The 20,000-nt window shown below is 34.3% G+C and overlaps 1 protein-coding gene across 1 annotated transcript in view; it reads left to right on the forward strand.

Annotated features, from left to right (window-relative positions):
• LOC144438942 (uncharacterized) overlaps nt 1-20,000 on the forward strand; it is a 30,214-nt gene that overhangs the window by 2,984 nt on the left and 7,230 nt on the right. The gene's annotated exons all lie outside the window — the stretch shown is intronic.

Raw genomic sequence — 20,000 nt, forward strand, 5'->3', positions numbered from 1 at the left:
GATCAATTATTACAAGTAATTTAATTACAAAGTTAGACATTTCAATCTGAAACCATAAGGATGAAATACGACTATTAATTGCTTTGTTCTTACAGTTAATCCTAAGCCGTGTTTTGTTCTTATAGCTCTACCAGACGACAGTTAATCCTAAGCCGTGCTATGACTTTACAATGACAAATGAAACCAAGTCTGAGATGAAATATAAGTCTGAGATGAATTGTACGACTTTTAACCTTTGAGTTAAATTAACATCTCTCTGGTCATGTACCATGAAGTAAATAAACAAATATTACATTCTCAGACATGTACTTCTAATTTCTTAAGGCAAACTAACACAGTGTTATGCCAGGGGCATGATAAATTAGTCAAACAGATGCAGTGCCTGGAAGCTACGAAAAGTAACTTGGTCAGTATTTGTTTGTTTGCATTGTTAAAAGAAAATTTCACCGTCAACGTGTTCTTATTACTTCACGGGTCAACATTCCGGTGACTTAAACTAATTGGGACAGGCTTTCCATTTATATTTTTGTCGGCTAATTCCAATGCATATTATAATGTTTAAGGAGATCAAATATTTTAGACGTTGGACACTTGTGAATCCACAAATTGTGATCCTCCTTGAACTCCACGAGTCTCATGAAGTACTGGCCATTACTATATCATTTCGTTGTAACATTTTGTACATATGGAAACCATTTGCATTTGCCAAGGGATTCGGCATATAAGTTATGTCTCATGGTGGTTTAATGGGACAGTCTAAAACCATGTCCCCCTGTCCTATTTAGCTACGTGTGTATGTTCCTCGTCCACGTTAAACATTCAAGGTTTAAAAAGCCAACATTCCATAGCATGCATTGGTAGAACTTGTCTTAAACTTCGGGACAAGCTCACACTTGAAGGAGGGGGGACCACTTGAATGACAATGTTAATAAGAAAGATGGACACTTGATAATCGATGTGTAGTTAGATAGAACAACAACAGTAATTGTACATCTCCGATGTGAAATATTTGAAACTGTTGTTATCATTGATGAAGATAAAATGTCAAATTAGCGATAACATCGTTTCATTCCGGATAATGTTCAGGTAACTGTCAGTCGGCGTCATTTGGTTGTGTAAGGCGTAGCCCGAGGGGGACTACTACGTTGGGGTCCGTCCGTCCGTCCATCCGTCCGTCAGCACGTTCATGCGTGTGTGTATGTATGTATGTATGTATGTATGTATGTATGTATGTATGTATGTATGTATGTATGTATGTATGTATGTATGTGCGTGCGTGCGTGTCTACTTGTATCTCTGAAATACATGTATGCATACATACACAACTTTGATTCTCTATCTTCCTGTTAGTGGCCAAATAGCGGCCATTTTTATCGTAATAATGTATGTTATGCCTACTTACTCTGGAATCTCAGTAGTGACCCCATTCGAGTGTCTACGTCCATTTTTCATTCATGCTCAGCTTTCTAATGAGACTTCGAATTGAATATTGACTTTGAACACCATGTAAAGGTCAAATAACCCAAAGTGTTCATGTATACCTTTGGTATTCATGGATCTGTCTCAATCAAAACAAAACTGTTAGCTACAGTAGTCCAATCAAGTACATACTTAACTCTTTGAACTTCACACTAATGACCAATTGGTAACCATATTTGGATAATTTGCTGTAAAAATTCAGAATGTGAATGCAGAATGTGAATGAATAAGTTGAAATGTTTGAATTAAAGTATTTGATGAAGACTTGTTTCACTTATTGCTAGAACATACACTCGGTTGCTCCATGCATAAACATGTGTATATTGCCATAGACAAGTGTATAATTCCAACCATTAAAGTAGTTTACATAGGTTTTTTTTCATATAGTGTTGAAATAAAACCATATGGACAAAATAAAACTTTTCCTTTACCGATGCCTTTTATCTGTCTTCCTGTAAAAATACCTTGACAAAGTAAAAAAGAACAACATACATTTTGTGATTTCCATGTTATCTTTGGCAAGGTATGATACACTTGGTGGAGGGGTAGAATGCGTGACTGGTGATTCAAGAGATGTAGGCAATTCACCTGGCTTAATAGAGCACTTGTGATTTATGAGCTGACTGGACCTGTTCCTTAAACTGCCAGAAAACAGTGCAGTAAGACCTGGTGCTATAATTCTCTGGTAGGGTTTAGTTCTTTTACTGGTCATGTATTTTTGGTTCCTTTTTATACTTTACGTTTGTCCCTCGGACAGGACGTAAAATAGACGTCCCGTGTATTGGAGTGCAATACCCAATGCACGTTAAAGAACAATCTACTCTTTTCGTAAAGTGTTTCACTTTTGCAACAGTGGTAATGCCTTACACAATTGTAATTTGTTATATTCGCAAAGCTTACGTAATCGTCATGATTCCATTCTGTTTTACGAGCGAAGAAATGTGTGCGCTTGCATCCATCCATGCGTGCCCCTGTGCGTGCGCGCGCACATACACATCGTTATCTCCCACAAGGAGAGGCTACTACAATGGGCGTCGTCCGTGCGTCCGCCCATCAGCCCTTCCGTCCATCCATTCGTCAGTCCATCAGTCCGTCCGTAATATGTCATTTCTCAATTAGTTTTTTAATATGTGTAAATTTTGAATTTGAATTTGGTAGTGGACATATTTGTATGTTGAAAATCAATATTTACTGCATAACTCAAAAACTATAAGACACAGACACTCCATTCAAGTGTCTTTTATCAAAATCAAACCAATGCCTGCCTATCACGGGCACATTGTAGTGTTTACACAATGTCAATTTCTTTTTAATCATGTTTACATGCAATGTGAAGAAAATTGACTTTATACAAGGATTATTTCTGATGCTCACGTAATTTTTACTGAATGGCATTTATTTGTTGTCACCAGTTTCTTTTAAATCGTGTCTCCATTTACCCACATAGAATGAGTATTTCTGGGAGTCTGTATTGCTTATGTACTACTTTGATGTTTAACTTCAGGGTCGTTCCTGAAATTGCAAAAAATGCAACATGTTGAAAACCTAATACATGTAGTACTTACACTAATAGTACTTACTTGGTTATTTGTTAGCCAAGACTGGTTTATTCCATTTACATATGAAGGCCTAGAATTGAAGTATGACACATGACCTGTTTTGTACAGGACAATTTGTAGCATGATAATATATTTTAGTATATTTGGCAGACTTTCTTCTTCGATAGTAAAACCACACTATCACAACTAATATGGCTTTAATAATGAATGCGAAATTGATGCTTTGATTTCTCTTGACTCGAAGTTGGTGTGAAATAGTTCACCGATATCCAGCCTCCAGTCTAGCCCGTGTAAGGTGAACAACCATATCAACACCCCCTGTCACATCTTCAGACCTCTGACCGCGCTGTACACGACGAAGGGGGACTCACTTGCGCCGGAAAATTGCACTTCCTGATAACTATAGCTGACTATTTGTTATTACCACATATAGACTTCCTGATAACTTACCACACATAGACTTCAAGATAACTATAGCTGTCTGTTTGTTATATCACGCATAGACGTGTACATTAGTATGTTATAGAACCGGCCACGGTTTTCTTCCAATATCGTGAAAAGATTTCCTCAAGACGCACACACGGCTAAAAGTAATTCCTTCTATTTCTGTTATCCCCTTATTCAAAGCCTGTTCAGGCATATACATGTTGTGAAAACATCAACTCTGGCAGACATCATACAGTGCAGTTGGCCTGGAATAACATATCGGCTGAACTGTTCAATCTAACATATATACACTTTGCATTAAAGTCAGTGGAAAAATAGAGACATTTTTGTCAATATTTTACCATCATCCCATAGCAGTAATACCGTTATGATTGTCAATATTTTACCATCATCCCATAGCAGTAATAGCGTTATGATTGTCAATATTGTACCATCATCCCATAGACTGAAGTAATACCGTTATGATTGTCAATATTTTACCATCATCCCATAGCAGTAATAGCGTTATGATTGTCAATACTTTACCATCATCCCATAGCAGTAATACCGTTATGATTGTCAATATTTTACCATCATCCCATAGCAGTAATAGCGTTATGATTGTCAATATTGTACCATCATCCCATAGACTGAAGTAATACCGTTATGATTGTCAATATTTTACCATCATCCCATAGCAGTAATAGCGTTATGATTGTCAATATTTTACCATCATCCCATAGCAGTAATACCGTTATGATTGTCAATATTTTACCATCATCCCATAGCAGTAATACCGTTATGATTGTCAATATTTTACCATCATCCCATAGCAGTAATATCGTTATGATTGTCAATATTTTACCATCATCCCATAGCAGTAATACCGTTATGATTGTCAATATTTTACCATCATCCCATAGCAGTAATATCGTTATGATTGTCAATACTTTACCATCATCCCATAGCAGTAATACCGTTATGATTGTCAATATTTTACCATCATCCCATAGCAGTAATACCGTTATGATTGTCAATACTTTACCATCATCCTATAGCAGTAATACCGTTATGATTGTCAATATTTTACCATCATCCCATAGCAGTAATACCGTTATGATTGTCAATATTTTACCATCATCCCATAGCAGTAATACCGTTATGATTGTCAATATTTTACCATCATCCCATAGCGGTAATACCGTTTTGATTGTCAATATTTTACCATCATCCCATAGCAGTAATACCGTTATGATTGTCAATATTTTACCATCATCCCATAGAAGTAATACCGTGATGATTGTCAATATTTTACCATCATCCCATAGACTGAAGTAATACCGTTATGATTGTCAATATTTTACCATCATCCTATAGCAGTAATACCGTTATGATTGTCAATATTTTACCATCATCCCATAGCAGTAATATCGTTATGATTGTCAATACTTTACCATCATCCCATAGAAGTAATACCGTTATGATTGTCAATATTTTACCATCATCCCATAGACTGAAGTAATACCGTTATGATTGTCAATATTTTACCATCATCCTATAGCAGTAATACCGTTATGATTGTCAATATTTTACCATCATCCCATAGCAGTAATACCGTTATGATTGTCAATATTTTACCATCATCCCATAGCAGTAATATCGTTATGATTGTCAATACTTTACCATCATCTTATAGCAGTAATACCGTTATGATTGTCAATACTTTCCCCCACAAAATATTGACTTTAAATGTATATTTTATTTCTGATTGCGTATTTATATTATTTATATCGTGACTGTTTACATAGAGTTTACATACAATTATAAACATGTCACTTCAATATCTATTGTAACTTTTTAGCTATTTGTTTTCCCAATCTTAATCGTTTGTTATAATCATTGATGGTTTTGTGTACACTAGCTTGCTGGCCGTGTAGAAAACAGTCATGAAGGAGGTTTGCAACATTTATTCATCTGTCATTGATTTAGATGTAAATCTGTATAATGCTATCATATTGATTACACTTTCTTGGGGGAGAACGTCATCATGTGTCGAAAATGATAACGACAATTATTGAAGAAATGTTGTTTCAGTTAAAGCTACTGGGCTCAAGTTTTCTCTAATCTTGACACCAGAGTACTAGTCATTCTAAAACAACTAAAGCAACATTCTTCGCTATTGGCAGCAAAGTTTTTATAACTGAGGGATATGTTTGTTAGTGTATAAATCATCCATAAAATAAGTTTGCAAGATATCAATTTTCGAAGTCACTCATTACCATGGTAACTATGTGTAGTCCTACAAATACAGATGTCATGCTAGCAGTACGTAAAATTCATGTTATAAACCTGGGTGTCTTTCGATGTATAGCTGTGGCCCGTTTACTGTGCGGTCGTGTCACATCGGTAACTCGTGTATCTCGTATCTCTCGTATCCATACGTGGATACCATGCCATGACGAGAGATACTTGGTGCTAGAGCTAACGATCGAACACAGCCGCGCAGTAAATATACTATTCATATACGTACAGTAATCAGAAATAAAAAGTAACACATTTCAGACTTGTGATTTACTGAAACGATGCCAAGTTTAGCTTAATGAAGTACTCTTGTTCGGATGAAACCGAAAATGGCACAGTCTGTCAAAATCCCCATTTCAACCTTAGTCAGTATACACACTATACTTTAACATTTTACTGGAAGTCAATCGATGTCAACTCAACATGGTGGAGGTTGTCAACCATACTGGCAGTCAATCGATGTAAACTCAACATGGTGGAGGTTGTCAACCATACTGGTAGTCAATCGATGTAAACTTAACATGGTGGAGGTTGTCAACCATACTGGCAGTCAATCGATGTCAACTCAACATGGTGGAGGATGTCAACCATACTGGTAGTCAATCGATGTCAACTCAACATGGTGGAGGTTGTCAACCATACTGGCAGTCAATCGATGTCAACTCAACATGACAGAGGTTGTCAACCATACTGGTAGTCAATCGATGTCAACTCAACATGGTGGAGGTTGTCAACCATACTGGCAGTCAATCGATGTCAACTCAACATGACAGAGGTTGTCAACCATACTGGAAGTCAATCGATGTAAACTCAACATGGTGGAGGTTGTCAACCATACTGGTAGTCAATCGATGTAAACTCAACATGGTGGAGGTTGTCAACCATACTGGTAGTCAATCGATGTCAACTTAACATGGTGGAGGTTGTCAACCATACTGGCAGTCAATCGATGTCAACTTAACATGGTGGAGGTTGTCAACCATACTGGTAGTCAATCGATGTCAACTCAACATGACAGAGGTTGTCAACCATACTGGCAGTCAATCGATGTAAACTCAACATGGTGGAGGTTGTCAACCATACTGGTAGTCAATCGATGTAAACTCAACATGGTGGAGGTTGTCAACCATACTGGCAGTCAATCGATGTCAACTTAACATGGTGGAGGTTGTCAACCATACGCAACGAGACTCGGTAACTCATAATTTGCTGTGGTTTTTAGTTACCAATGTAATATGTTATATTGTCATTTCCAGGGTATACCCGCATTGCTGGTGAGAGCTATTGTGTGGACAAGTTTTGCGTTTTGGTATTACAAGAGTATTTCGAAACGAAACCAAATTAATCCCAAAACCATATAGTTACAGACTGTGTCTCTTTAAATGCTACAATATCCCTTGTTAGAGCGTAAACGTTACAAGTATGTACGATGGGGGCTCCAAAGACGAACACAATTAAACCAGATTGTATGGTAGATATGTTAGAGATAATCAACTATGTGGTTGTTACAGACAGGTTGGAACCCTTACAATTTTGGGTTGGTTTGTATAGGGTAACTATTGGCGATACGTTCCCAGATCGGTAATAGTTGATCCTTCTAGCTGAACGTTTCAAAACCAGGTACAGGGTCTGCAGTTGTTGTGATAAATGACAATTCCCATATTTGCCAGAAATGCCAGTATTTCAACATTCCTATTATCTAGGGTTTTTACTCTAGAGATTTTTAGATTCGGAATTTGTCTTTTAAGTTCTTGTTTCGTTGTTTTGCTATGATTGGTCTTTTTGGATATAATTGATTTATTATCTCATTGTCCACTAAAAAGAAACTCTCCTCATGTCTGCTGATATAACTGTCTACTTGCCATCCTTCTCAAACACGTACATCATAATTTTGTATTAGGTTTATTGAAGACAGTCGTATCATGTACTATCAGCTGTACACATGATTGGGCTCACTCCAAGACTGTCTAACAGCTGTGTGCGACATTTTCTTCACATGTTGTATTATCATGTTGGGACAAATTACATGTATGACAGCACAGCTTCACTTGTAGAACCACGTCAAAATTCTTGTTTACGTTACCTTGACAACATTGACATAATTATCTCATTGCACTGATACTAGCGTTATTCCGCAATTCATTTTGAAGCGACAATTTGCTATGGAAAGAATGGCCCTGGATTTGTAAACAGAGCTGTACCTTCGACATCAAAATCCAAAATTCAATTTTCATTATAATGATAATGACAAGGAGAATCTACTGAGTTCAACTTGGGTTCCGACATAAAGTAGGGCTATAAATGTTTTGGGAATGGCAGAAGAAAATGTTTAGTCAAAATGTTAGTTCTACTTCCCGTTGTACCTGCACAGACTGAAGGGCAAATAGTTAGGTAAAGAAGAACGTTATTTTGTTGTGTTACTTATTTTTCAATTTTTACTTTGAATGTAAGATCTATTCGGCAGCTATTTTCAAACATTATAATATGTAAATGCGTACGCTAAAATGAATACAATGTAAATTGCATGCACATTTATGTAAATTAGCCACCTTTCCAAATATTAAATGCATGATTGCATCTAGACAAAGTTCTGCCCCCCCCCCCCTCCCCCTGGCAATTTGGTCAGGCTACGGCCCTAATAGGATCATTATTTTGTTCATGAGCAATTTTTTTCTATAGTTATATCAGGCAACTGTTTTACAGATCTAAACTATAGTTCTATCACACAGACAACACATCTAAACTATAGTTCTATCACACAGACAACACATCTAAACTATAGTTCTATCACACAGACAACACATCTAAACTATAGTTCTATCAGACAACACATCTAAACTATAGTTCTATCAGACAGACAACACATCTAAACTATAGTTCTATCAGACAACACATCTAAACTATAGTTCTATCAGACAGACAACACATCTAAACTATAGTTCTATCACACAGACAACACATCTAAACTATAGTTCTATCACACAGACAACACATCTAAACTATAGTTCTATCACACAGACAACACATCTAAACTATAGTTCTATCACACAGACAACACATCTAAACTATAGTTCTATCACACAGACAACACATCTAAACTATAGTTCTATCAGACAGACAACACATCTAAACTATAGTTCTATCAGACAACACATCTAAACTATAGTTCTATCAGACAGACAACACATCTAAACTATAGTTCTATCACACAGACAACACATCTAAACTATAGTTCTATCAGACAACACATCTAAACTATAGTTCTATCAGACAACACATCTAAACTATAGTTCTATCAGACAACACATCTAAACTATAGTTCTATCAGACAGACAACACATCTAAACTATAGTTCTATCACACAGACAACACATCTAAACTATAGTTTTATCACACAGACAACACATCTAAACTATAGTTCTATCACACAGACAACACATCTAAACTATAGTTCTATCAGACAATACATCTAAACTATGGTTCTATCACACAGACAACACATCTAAACTATAGTTCTATCACACAGACAACACATCTAAACTATAGTTCTATCACACAGACAACACATCTAAACTATAGTTCTATCACACAGACAACACATCTAAACTATAGTTCTATCACACAGACAACACATCTAAACTATAGTTCTATCACACAGACAACACATCTAAACTATAGTTCTATCACACAGACAATACATCTAAACTATAGTTCTATCACACAGACAACACATCTAAACTGTAGTTCTACCAGACAACACATCTAAACTATAGTTCTATCACACAGACAACACATCTAAACTATAGTTCTATCACACAGACAACACATCTAAACTATAGTTCTATCAGACAACACATCTAAACTGTAGTTTTATCACACAGACAACACATCTAAACTATAGTTCTATCACACAGACAACACATCTAAACTATAGTTCTATCACACAGACAACACATCTAAACTGTAGTTCTACCAGACAACACATCTAAACTGTAGTTTTATCAGACAACACATCTAAACTATAGTTCTATCAGACAGACAACACATCTAAACTATAGTTCTATCACACAGACAACACATCTAAACTGTAGTTCTATCACACAGACAACACATCTAAACTATAGTTCTATCACACAGACAACACATCTAAACTATAGTTCTATCACACAGACAACACATCTAAACTGTAGTTCTATCAGACAACACATCTAAACTATAGTTCTATCACACAGACAACACATCTAAACTATAGTTCTATCACACAGACAACACATCTAAACTATAGTTCTATCAGACAGACAACACATCTAAACTATAGTTCTATCACACAGACAATACATCTAAACTATAGTTCTATCACACAGACAATACATCTAAACTATAGTTCTATCAGACAGACAACACATCTAAACTATAGTTCTATCAGACAGACAACACATCTAAACTATAGTTCTATCACACAGACAACACATCTAAACTATAGTTCTATCACACAGACAACACATCTAAACTATAGTTCTATCACACAGACAACACATCTAAACTATAGTTCTATCACACAGACAACACATCTAAACTATAGTTCTATCAGACAATACATCTAAACTATAGTTCTATCACACAGACAACACATCTAAACTATAGTTCTATCACACAGACAACACATCTAAACTATAGTTTTATCACACAGACAACACATCTAAACTATAGTTCTATCACACAGACAACACATCTAAACTATAGTTCTATCACACAGACAACACATCTAAACTATAGTTCTATCAGACAATACATCTAAACTATAGTTCTATCACACAGACAACACATCTAAACTATAGTTCTATCACACAGACAACACATCTAAACTATAGTTCTATCACACAGACAACACATCTAAACTATAGTTCTATCACACAGACAATACATCTAAACTATAGTTCTATCAGACAATACATCTAAACTATAGTTCTATCAGACAATACATCTAAACTATAGTTCTATCACACAGACAACACATCTAAACTATAGTTCTATCACACAGACAACACATCTAAACTATAGTTCTATCACACAGACAACACATCTAAACTATAGTTCTATCAGACAACACATCTAAACTATAGTTCTATCAGACAATACATCTAAACTATAGTTCTATCAGACAGACAACACATCTAAACTATAGTTCTATCACACAGACAACACATCTAAACTATAGTTCTATCACACAGACAACACATCTAAACTATAGTTCTATCAGACAATACATCTAAACTATAGTTCTATCACACAGACAATACATCTAAACTATAGTTCTATCAGACAACACATCTAAACTATAGTTCTATCAGACAGACAACACATCTAAACTATAGTTTTATCACACAGACAACACATCTAAACTATAGTTCTATCACACAGACAACACATCTAAACTATAGTTCTATCAGACAACACATCTAAACTATAGTTCTATCAGACAATACATCTAAACTATAGTTCTATCAGACAACACATCTAAACTATAGTTTTATCACACAGACAACACATCTAAACTATAGTTCTATCACACAGACAACACATCTAAACTATAGTTCTATCACACAGACAACACATCTAAACTATAGTTCTATCAGACAATACATCTAAACTATAGTTCTATCACACAGACAACACATCTAAACTATAGTTCTATCACACAGACAACACATCTAAACTATAGTTTTATCACACAGACAACACATCTAAACTGTAGTTCTATCAGACAACACATCTAAACTGTAGTTTTATCACACAGACAACACATCTAAACTATAGTTCTATCACACAGACAACACATCTAAACTATAGTTCTATCAGACAACACATCTAAACTGTAGTTCTATCACACAGACAACACATCTAAACTATGGTTCTATCAGACAACACATCTAAACTATAGTTCTATCAGACAGACAACACATCTAAACTATAGTTCTATCACACAGACAACACATCTAAACTATGGTTCTATCAGACAACACATCTAAACTATAGTTCTATCAGACAACACATCTAAACTGTAGTTTTATCACACAGACAACACATCTAAACTATAGTTCTATCACACAGACAACACATCTAAACTATAGTTCTATCAGACAACACATCTAAACTATAGTTCTATCAGACAACACATCTAAACTATAGTTCTATCACACAGACAACACATCTAAACTATAGTTCTATCACACAGACAACACATCTAAACTATAGTTCTATCACACAGACAACACATCTAAACTATAGTTCTATCAGACAGACAACACATCTAAACTATAGTTCTATCACACAGACAACACATCTAAACTATAGTTCTATCACACAGACAACACATCTAAACTATGGTTCTATCACACAGACAACACATCTAAACTATAGTTCTATCACACAGACAACACATCTAAACTATAGTTCTATCACACAGACAACACATCTAAACTATAGTTCTATCAGACAATACATCTAAACTATAGTTCTATCACACAGACAACACATCTAAACTATAGTTCTATCACACAGACAACACATCTAAACTATGGTTCTATCACACAGACAACACATCTAAACTATAGTTCTATCACACAGACAACACATCTAAACTATAGTTCTATCACACAGACAACACATCTAAACTATAGTTCTATCAGACAATACATCTAAACTATAGTTCTATCACACAGACAACACATCTAAACTATAGTTCTATCAGACAATACATCTAAACTATGGTTCTATCAGACAATACATCTAAACTATGGTTCTATCACACAGACAACACATCTAAACTATAGTTCTATCACACAGACAACACATCTAAACTATAGTTCTATCACACAGACAACACATCTAAACTATAGTTCTATCACACAGACAACACATCTAAACTGTAGTTCTATCAGACAATACATCTAAACTATAGTTCTATCAGACAATACATCTAAACTATGGTTCTATCACACAGACAACACATCTAAACTATAGTTCTATCACACAGACAACACATCTAAACTATAGTTCTATCACACAGACAACACATCTAAACTATAGTTCTATCACACAGACAACACATCTAAACTATAGTTCTATCAGACAGACAACACATCTAAACTATAGTTCTATCAGACAGACAACACATCTAAACTATAGTTCTATCACACAGACAACACATCTAAACTATAGTTCTATCACACAGACAACACATCTAAACTATAGTTTTATCACACAGACAATACATCTAAACTATAGTTTTATCACACAGACAATACATCTAAACTATAGTTCTATCAGACAGACAACACATCTAAACTATAGTTCTATCAGACAACACATCTAAACTATAGTTCTATCACACAGACAACACATCTAAACTATAGTTCTATCACACAGACAACACATCTAAACTATAGTTCTATCACACAGACAACACATCTAAACTATAGTTCTATCACACAGACAACACATCTAAACTATAGTTCTATCACACAGACAACACATCTAAACTATAGTTCTATCAGACAACACATCTAAACTATAGTTCTATCAGACAATACATCTAAACTATAGTTCTATCAGACAGACAACACATCTAAACTATAGTTCTATCACACAGACAACACATCTAAACTATAGTTCTATCACACAGACAACACATCTAAACTATAGTTCTATCACACAGACAATACATCTAAACTATAGTTCTATCAGACAACACATCTAAACTATAGTTCTATCAGACAGACAACACATCTAAACTATAGTTTTATCACACAGACAATACATCTAAACTATAGTTCTATCAGACAACACATCTAAACTATAGTTCTATCAGACAACACATCTAAACTATAGTTCTATCACACAGACAACACATCTAAACTATAGTTCTATCACACAGACAACACATCTAAACTATAGTTCTATCAGACAACACATCTAAACTATAGTTCTATCACACAGACAACACATCTAAACTATAGTTCTATCAGACAACACATCTAAACTGTAGTTTTATCACACAGACAACACATCTAAACTATAGTTCTATCACACAGACAACACATCTAAACTATAGTTCTATCACACAGACAACACATCTAAACTATAGTTCTATCAGACAACACATCTAAACTGTAGTTTTATCACACAGACAACACATCTAAACTATAGTTCTATCAGACAACACATCTAAACTATAGTTCTATCACACAGACAACACATCTAAACTATAGTTCTATCACACAGACAACACATCTAAACTATAGTTCTATCAGACAACACATCTAAACTGTAGTTCTATCACACAGACAACACATCTAAACTGTAGTTCTATCACACAGACAACACATCTAAACTATAGTTCTATCAGACAACACATCTAAACTATAGTTCTATCAGACAACACATCTAAACTATAGTTCTATCAGACAACACATCTAAACTATAGTTCTATCACACAGACAATACATCTAAACTATAGTTCTATCACACAGACAACACATCTAAACTATAGTTCTATCACACAGACAACACATCTAAACTATAGTTCTATCACACAGACAACACATCTAAACTATAGTTTTATCACACAGACAACACATCTAAACTATAGTTCTACCAGACAATACATCTAAACTATAGTTCTATCAGACAACACATCTAAACTGTAGTTTTATCACACAGACAACACATCTAAACTATAGTTCTATCACACAGACAACACATCTAAACTATAGTTCTATCACACAGACAACACATCTAAACTATAGTTCTATCAGACAACACATCTAAACTGTAGTTTTATCACACAGACAACACATCTAAACTATAGTTCTATCAGACAACACATCTAAACTATAGTTCTATCACACAGACAACACATCTAAACTATAGTTCTATCACACAGACAACACATCTAAACTATAGTTCTATCAGACAACACATCTAAACTGTAGTTCTATCACACAGACAACACATCTAAACTGTAGTTCTATCACACAGACAACACATCTAAACTATAGTTCTATCAGACAACACATCTAAACTATAGTTCTATCAGACAACACATCTAAACTATAGTTCTATCAGACAACACATCTAAACTATAGTTCTATCACACAGACAACACATCTAAACTATAGTTTTATCACACAGACAACACATCTAAACTATAGTTCTATCACACAGACAACACATCTAAACTATAGTTCTATCAGACAGACAACACATCTAAACTGTAGTTCTATCAGACAATACATCTAAACTATAGTTTTATCACACAGACAACACATCTAAACTATAGTTCTATCACACAGACAACACATCTAAACTATAGTTCTACCAGACAACACATCTAAACTGTAGTTTTATCACACAGACAATACATCTAAACTATAGTTTTATCACACAGACAACACATCTAAACTATAGTTCTATCACACAGACAACACATCTAAACTATAGTTCTATCACACAGACAACACATCTAAACTATAGTTCTATCAGACAACACATCTAAACTATAGTTCTATCACACAGACAACACATCTAAACTATAGTTTTATCACACAGACAACACATCTAAACTGTAGTTCTATCAGACAACACATCTAAACTATAGTTCTATCACACAGACAACACATCTAAACTATAGTTCTATCAGACAACACATCTAAACTATAGTTCTATCACACAGACAACACATCTAAACTATAGTTTTATCACACAGACAACACATCTAAACTATAGTTCTATCACACAGACAACACATCTAAACTGTAGTTCTACCAGACAACACATCTAAACTATAGTTCTATCACACAGACAACACATCTAAACTATAGTTCTATCAGACAACACATCTAAACTATAGTTCTATCACACAGACAACACATCTAAACTATAGTTCTATCACACAGACAACACATCTAAACTATAGTTCTATCACACAGACAACACATCTAAACTATAGTTCTATCACACAGACAACACATCTAAACTATAGTTCTATCACACAGACAACACATCTAAACTATAGTTCTATCAGACAACACATCTAAACTATAGTTCTATCACACAGACAACACATCTAAACTATAGTTCTATCAGACAACACATCTAAACTATAGTTCTATCACACAGACAACACATCTAAACTATAGTTCTATCAGACAACACATCTAAACTATAGTTCTATCAGACAACACATCTAAACTATAGTTCTATCACACAGACAACACATCTAAACTATAGTTCTATCAGACAACACATCTAAACTATAGTTCTATCACACAGACAACACATCTAAACTATAGTTTTATCACACAGACAACACATCTAAACTATAGTTCTATCACACAGACAACACATCTAAACTGTAGTTCTACCAGACAACACATCTAAACTATAGTTCTATCACACAGACAACACATCTAAACTATAGTTCTATCAGACAACACATCTAAACTATAGTTCTATCACACAGACAACACATCTAAACTATAGTTCTATCACACAGACAACACATCTAAACTATAGTTCTATCACACAGACAACACATCTAAACTATAGTTCTATCACACAGACAACACATCTAAACTATAGTTCTATCACACAGACAACACATCTAAACTATAGTTCTATCAGACAACACATCTAAACTATAGTTCTATCACACAGACAACACATCTAAACTATAGTTCTATCAGACAACACATCTAAACTATAGTTCTATCACACAGACAACACATCTAAACTATAGTTCTATCAGACAGACAACACATCTAAACTATAGTTCTATCAGACAACACATCTAAACTATAGTTCTATCACACAGACAACACATCTAAACTATAGTTCTATCACACAGACAACACATCTAAACTATAGTTCTATCAGACAGACAACACATCTAAACTATAGTTCTATCACACAGACAATACATCTAAACTATAGTTCTATCACACAGACAATACATCTAAACTATAGTTCTATCACACAGACAATACATCTAAACTATAGTTCTATCACACAGACAATACATCTAAACTATAGTTCTATCAGACAGACAACACATCTAAACTATGGTTCTATCACACAGACAATACATCTAAACTATAGTTCTATCAGACAATACATCTAAACTATAGTTCTATCAGACAACACATCTAAACTGTAGTTCTATCACACAGACAACACATCTAAACTATAGTTCTATCACACAGACAACACATCTAAACTATAGTTCTATCACACAGACAATACATCTAAACTATAGTTCTATCAGACAGACAACACATCTAAACTATAGTTCTATCACACAGACAACACATCTAAACTATAGTTCTATCACACAGACAACACATCTAAACTATAGTTCTATCACACAGACAATACATCTAAACTATAGTTTTATCACACAGACAATACATCTAAACTATAGTTCTATCACACAGACAACACATCTAAACTATAGTTCTATCAGACAGACAACACATCTAAACTATAGTTCTATCACACAGACAACACATCTAAACTATAGTTCTATCAGACAACACATCTAAACTATAGTTCTATCAGACAACACATCTAAACTATAGTTCTATCACACAGACAACACATCTAAACTATAGTTCTATCACACAGACAACACATCTAAACTGTAGTTCTATCAGACAATACATCTAAACTATAGTTCTATCAGACAACACATCTAAACTATAGTTCTATCACACAGACAACACATCTAAACTATAGTTCTATCACACAGACAACACATCTAAACTATAGTTTTATCACACAGACAACACATCTAAACTATAGTTCTATCACACAGACAACACATCTAAACTATAGTTCTATCAGACAATACATCTAAACTATAGTTCTATCACACAGACAACACATCTAAACTATAGTTCTATCAGACAATACATCTAAACTATAGTTCTATCACACAGACAACACATCTAAACTATAGTTCTATCACACAGACAACACATCTAAACTATAGTTCTATCAGACAATACATCTAAACTATAGTTCTATCAGACAGACAACACATCTAAACTATGGTTCTATCACACAGACAACACATCTAAACTATAGTTCTATCACACAGACAACACATCTAAACTATAGTTCTATCACACAGACAATACATCTAAACTGTAGTTCTATCAGGCAACTGTTTTACACATCTAAACTGTAATCTTAATCCAAACTGTACCTACGACTAAACGAAACTGGTGAATGAACTTTGGTAATGTAGACTTCATGTTATTTGTTTTATGAAATTATTATCTTGCTATGTAATGTAATGTAATGTAATGTAATGTAATGTAATGTAGTGTAATGTAATGTAATGTAATGTAATGGCAGTAGGAAGGGGCATTTATTGCTGTGTAGACATGGAGCAAAAATAGACCTTGTAAAATTTGTAATTTCATACTTCATCAATGCCAATGTTTTATAATGAACGTCTGCGATTTGCAATTGCTACTAAAATACACGTTGTACTTTTATGTAATACTATACACGACTATTAATACCAGAAAACTACATTGATCTACAGATTAGCGTTGTTTACCCGTCTTGTAATTTCAGCTTGATTGGAACGATGAAATGTGCAGTCCCTTGTCATCGAAGGCCTTCACATTACTTCAAATCACGTAACTGTTAAGATTCCAGGCGATCACGTTGTGTTGTGACGGTTTGTCAGCATGTCAGCCATGCAAAGCAAAACACGTTGATAACACACGTCAATTCAGACCATGTCATTTATATACCAATCAATATCATACAGTCACTACAAACGAATTTTCTTTGTATGTGCTGTCATTATTTTTTAAATAAATCATTACCTCATACCATTTCTTGCGTATAATTATAACCCTCTCCTAATTTTACTCATCTATTTGTGAGAAAACGTCACTAACAACATAAATCAAATCAGGTGTCAAGGTATAGTTTTTTCTTAGCATTTTGAGTTTTTCTTCCAAATTATCCACTTTATGGTCAAAAGTCATACACTTGTATAGAATAGAATAGAATAGAATAGAATAGAATAGAATAGAATAGAATAGAATAGAATAGAATAGAATAGAACGTTATTGTCCATTTACCTAAATTTTTCCTTTTGCTTCACCAAAATATAAAAGTCACATTAAAATACATATACACACTAAAATAATTACAGTAACATAAACACAGTAGTAGCGTTGGAAATCAGTTACAACCTTCACAAAAAAAACTTTCAGTGTAGATCTTTAAAGCAAAAATTGTTAGAAGCTTAAAATCACAGGTCTGAGTTCAGTATGGTTATTGCACTTGGTATAAATGATTTCTTAAAAATGTTCTTACGAGTAAAAGGTACTCTATATCTTCTTCCTGAAGGTAACAAATCAAACTTCGAGTACAAAGGATGTGAGGTATCACTAACAATAGCTTGGGCTTTCCTGCCAACGGAGAGTTTGTAGAGGTCATAGAGCTGACTCTGTTTCTTACCAATTATTTTCCCGGCCAAATTTACAACTCGTGCCAGTTTAGTTCTATTTTTAACACTCGAGTTGCCACACCACACTGTAATTTTAAAAGTTAGCAAACTTTCTTTAAGACTCTTGTATACATTTTCAAGAACATTTTGACAAACGTCAAAACTCCGTAGCCTCCTCAGTAAAAACATACGCTGCATGGCCTTCTTAACAATACAGTTGGTGTTTTCAGTGAAATTTAGCTTTTGATCCAATTGCAAACCTAGATATTTGAAACACTCAACGATTTCTACAGCCTGACCGTTCAATATTACCAGTTCACATGTGACACTACTTTTGTCGTTTTCTAATATTAGTTCCTTCAAGTTGGTTTTAGCTACGTTCATTTCCAGTAAACTTGACTATATTGATAATATAGAACAGAAAATTAATCCCATTTTTAGTTATAGTTGAACTGAATGACATGAGGAATCTATCATTTCGAGTAGAATATTTGACATTGGTGCACAGATTTCATAGTTTAAAATTTGCAAAACATATATCAATAGTTGAGACAAGATACATGATTGCATCAGATTAACCATACACAATTTTCAATAAATTTCAAAGATAATAATCAGCACAACACACCGAATGGGTTGTATTGCTAGGTATGACAGTTGTGCCATAGGTATTAAATACAGGCGTGGAGAAGACATACACAATT

The sequence above is a fragment of the Glandiceps talaboti genome, chromosome 8, assembly GCF_964340395.1.
Source record: "Glandiceps talaboti chromosome 8, keGlaTala1.1, whole genome shotgun sequence".
In the NCBI taxonomy this organism is placed as follows: Eukaryota; Metazoa; Hemichordata; class Enteropneusta; family Spengelidae; genus Glandiceps; species Glandiceps talaboti.